The sequence below is a fragment of the Schistocerca serialis genome, unplaced genomic scaffold (assembly GCF_023864345.2).
Source record: "Schistocerca serialis cubense isolate TAMUIC-IGC-003099 unplaced genomic scaffold, iqSchSeri2.2 HiC_scaffold_1211, whole genome shotgun sequence".
Lineage (NCBI taxonomy): Eukaryota > Metazoa > Arthropoda > Insecta > Orthoptera > Acrididae > Schistocerca > Schistocerca serialis.
Window position 1 is genome coordinate 92,501 of NW_026047416.1, and position 5,000 is coordinate 97,500.

Below are 5,000 nucleotides of genomic sequence, written 5' to 3' on the forward strand. Positions count from 1 at the left end.
GACGCTTTAGGTGCGACCACCCGTGCTCCCAACTGAGCTTGCCGCTGCCGACAGAGGCCCGGGAGCGTGCTGTCGTGGCATTGCCGGCGGGAGACAACACGCGCCACCTACGGTGACCGGCAGCTCCAACGCCAGCGCCACAGAAGGACAAAAGCCCCACTTGGGTGCCGAAGCGAACTCTCCCAGCACAGCGCACGCGCCAACACGTCCGCACAGCTGCGATACAAACCACCTGCGAGAACCGCTGGGGCGACCGAGCAGCAGACGGCGTCGCGGCGCCGAGCGCCGGGCGGCGGCGCATCCTCAGCGCACACAGTCCTCAATCGGACCAGCACACTGCAGATGGCCACCGCGCTTCGCACCGGGCCCGCGAGGACCTGCTTTGGCCGCAAGGCGCCGCGAGCAGGGGGCGCCGGCGCGCAGCTGCGCCGCCTGCCGCGTCCGTCGGCCGGCGCGCCTGCCACTGGCCGCCCCCACCAGCCGGCTGTAGCGCGTGCGCCCACGCACCGCGCTGCCAGCACGCCGGGCGGCCCCCCCTCACCGGCCGGGGACGGTCCCACCCAGCCACCGCCGCGTATCGCCTCACACCCAGATCCCCTTTCACGTTCGTGGGCATGGTGGGTCCCCTTTCACGTTCGTGGGCATGGTGGGTATCCCTGAAACAACCGGTTAATAGCTCGACCGATCGTCGCCAACACTGATTCACCTCTAGCGAGAACAACCGCACCACAACGGGTTACCTGTTGTTCATTTGCGTAACGTCACCAGCAAACGTAGACGTCCATCGCCATTTGCAACGAGTATTGCATGCCTGTGTCAGGTGTCACAACACACTACGTCTGCCCACATAGACGCAACAACATGTGCACGCCTCGAGAACACGTGGAAGGTAGCCCCCGTACGTATGCGGTGTCCATTGCGCGAACGACTGTCAGCCGGCCTCTGCAGGATGTCGCAGATGTGGAACGCGGTGCAACATGCTATCACGGTGTGTGAGAAGAGACGACTACGTCCGAATACACGCTCCACTACATCAACAGACTGCTCATGCTGATCGCCATCCAGGGCGTCCGTTCCTCCCACACGTCTGAATGGCGTACCACACTGCAATCCAGCTCTTATAGGGAGACGACACGTAGCTGCGTGCACAATATTTGGACTGTATGGTCTGCCGTTGCTAGGCGCAGTCGTCGTACGGTCACACATGTGCCACGATGTATCATTCAGTACATACGGACCAATGTGCAGTACAGTTTGTGGGTTTTGCGTACATCGGCGGACAGGTGACAGGCCGTACCACAACGTAGGCTGAGTACGTCGGCATGCGAAGGGCATTGAACATGCAAACTTCTCAACGACCAGCTTGCGAAGGCAGGGGGGAAGGGGGGGGGGGGCATGTACGTCCTGCTGCTATCCACATTACAGTGTATAGCAGGAGCATGTGGAAAGTCAGCAACACCTGCAAGGTGTTTAACATGACGCGATACACAGGGGACCGGGCAGTGCGAATAGCGAACTATATTGCGAGGGTTGCGGTTAGGCAACACTACACTAATTTAACGAGTTGCATAACAATTACAGAGCAGGTTCAGCGACAACGTGCGTCAGGTTAAGGCGCAATATAGGTTAGGTTAAGGCACAACATGGGTTACGTTAAAGCACAAATTAGGTTACGTTAAAGCACAAATTAGGTTACGTTAAAGCACAAATTAGGTTACGTTAAAGCACAAATTAGGTTACGTTAAAGCACAAATTAGGTTACGTTAAAGCACAAATTAGGTTACGTTAAAGCACAAATTAGGTTACGTTAAAGCACAAATTAGGTTACGTTAAAGCACAAATTAGGTTACGTTAAAGCACAAATTAGGTTACGTTAAAGCACAAATTAGGTTACGTTAAAGCACAAATTAGGTTACGTTAAAGCACAAATTAGGTTACGTTGAAGCACAAATTGGGTTACGTTAAGGCACAACATGGGTTACGTTAAGGCACAACATGGGTTACGTTAAGGCACAACATGGGTTACGTTAAGGCACAACATGGGTTACGTTAAGGCACAACATGGGTTACGTTAAGGCACAACATGGGTTACGTTAAGGCACAACATGGGTTACGTTAAGGCACAACATGGGTTACGTTAAGGCACAACATGGGTTACGTTAAGGCACAACATGGGTTACGTTGAGGCACAACATGGGTTACGTTGAGGCACAACATGGGTTACGTTGAGGCACAACATGGGTTACGTTAAGGCACAACATGGGTTACGTTGAGGCACAACATGGGTTACGTTGAGGCACAACATGGGTTACGTTGAGGCACAACATGGGTTACGTTGAGGCACAACATGGGTTACGTTGAGGCACAACATGGGTTACGTTGAGGCACAACATGGGTTACGTTGAGGCACAACATGGGTTACGTTGAGGCACAACATGGGTTACGTTGAGGCACAACATGGGTTACGTTGAGGCACAACATGGGTTACGTTGAGGCACAACATGGGTTACGTTGAGGCACAACATGGGTTACGTTGAGGCACAACATGGGTTACGTTGAGGCACAACATGGGTTACGTTGAGGCACAACATGGGTTACGTTGAGGCACAACATGGGTTACGTTGAGGCACAACATGGGTTACGTTGAGGCACAAATTAGGTTACGTTGAGGCACAAATTAGGTTACGTTGAGGCACAAATTAGGTTACGTTGAGGCACAAATTAGGTTAGGTTAAGGTACAATATGGGTTAGGTTAAGGTACAATATGGGTTAGGTTAAGGTACAATATGGGTTAGGTTAAGGTACAATATGGGTTAGGTTAAGGCACAACATGGGTTAGGTTAAGGCACAACATGGGTTAGGTTAAGGCACAACATGGGTTAGGTTAAGGCACAACATGGGTTAGGTTAAGGCACAACATGGGTTAGGTTAAGGCACAACATGGGTTAGGTTAAGGCACAACATGGGTTAGGTTAAGGCACAACATGGGTTAGGTTAAGGCACAACATAGGTTAGGTTAAGGCACAACATAGGTTAGGTTAAGGCACAACATAGGTTAGGTTAAGGCACAACATAGGTTAGGTTAAGGCACAACATAGGTTAGGTTAAGGCACAACATAGGTTAGGTTAGGGCACAACATAGGTTAGGTTAAGGCACAACATAGGTTAGGTTAAGGCACAACGTAGGTTAGGTTAAGGCACAACATATGTTAGGTTAAGGCACAACATAGGTTAGGTTAAGGCACAACATAGGTTAGGTTAAGGCACAACATAGGTTAGGTTAAGGCACAACATAGGTTAGGTTAAGGCACAACATAGGTTAGGTTAAGGCACAACATAGGTTAGGTTAAGGCACAACATAGGTTAGGTTAAGGCACAACATAGGTTAGGTTAAGGCACAACGTAGGTTAGGTTAAGGTACAACGTAGGTTAGGTTAAGGTACAACGTAGGTTAGGTTAAGGTACAACGTAGGTTAGGTTAAGGTACAACGTAGGTTAAGGTACAACGTAGGTTAGGTTAAGGCGCAATGTAGGTTAGGTTAAGGTACGATATAGCTGAGGTTAAGGTACAATATCGCTTAGGTTAAGGTACACATTGTTGTAGGGAAAGGTGTATTTGGGGGGGGGGGGGGGCGGCAGGTTCGTTGATAGTGATTATCGTAAGTGCATGCCTGCGGGATCATCCGATTTGTCACGTCAGGATGCACTTGTGGCTCATGACAGGCGGCGCTCCGATTCCAAGGTTATGGCAGATGTGTGTCTTTCATTCCTGCCATTGTTTGTGTACTGTGACAGGAGGCAGTATTGTGATGTTGGGTGCACCCCTGTGTAGGACATGTGTGGGTGTTCGTGGCTTAACTGAGCAATGGCGGATGTCGGAAGGGTGGGATATTCTGTTTTGTGGGTGGACCTCCCGGTCTGGTTATGATAGTGTGGATTGTGTAATGTGGCGGAGAGGATGCACCGGATGTTCTTCCATGCTGGTGGTTAGATATTGTGTGTGTGCCTGTTAGAGGCAGAGAGTAGTGTGTGATAGTGTCTGGCTGACGTGTGGTTCTCATTGTGTGCAGAGTCTTTCAGCATGTATAGGGACGGTTGTATATATTATCTGTATTCTGATGGCTCTGCATCTATTACTAATCAGTGCCGTGTATACGGTTACTCTGGTTCCAGTCGAAACTGTTCTATCTCTGTACATTAGTGACACTGCGGCTCCACTATGTTGCTGCCCCTGTCGGCCGTTTCCCCCAGTGTATGGCTAGTGATTATCAGCAATCAGTCTATTAGTCAATACCGGTAGTGTGACGACTTCAAATGTCCGGGATGGGGGAAGCTAAACCCTTCCCGTGGGTCAGGGCCTAGAAAGACTCTTCCCACGCAGGAGGCTCGGACTGTCGTTACTCTTCCGAGAAATATATTTGCCCAGCGTTTTTTGTGACTGCGAGTGCGACGCCCACGGGTACCGACATGGATGGGGCGCTTCCTAGCTGATCGCTCGGCATGGGAATCAGTACAGTGAGCAATGCGATCGCGTCTGTAGCTTGTACGTGGTACAGCTCGCAGCTCATGTATAGGGACAGCGGGAATGTCGCATATTGGACATAACTCTTCATGAAACGCAAGTTATAGGTGTGGATTGCACATTACGAGTGCGGGAAACTTCCGCCGTTCATCCGCTGGCGTTGCGAGTTTGGCCGTTGGGGTGGGGCACGAGCGGGTGCGGGTGGTGTGATTGCCGGTCCACGACGTCGTGCGGCAGAGGCACTGGCGTTTGGGTGCTGTGGTCGACAGAGGCTGCATGCTTTGTGGGTGGCGTCGAAAGATGGGCACTGTGGGCCCATCGATGTCTTAGTCGGCTTGGCGTCCCATAGATGGCGGTATCGTCGTTGCAGGAGCTCATGCTGAGGGAGACCTACAGATGGCGGTATGTTTTGTGGTGCGCTCGACATGGCGGACCTAGTGTTGTCAGATTCGCATAGATGGAGCTATTGCATGTGGT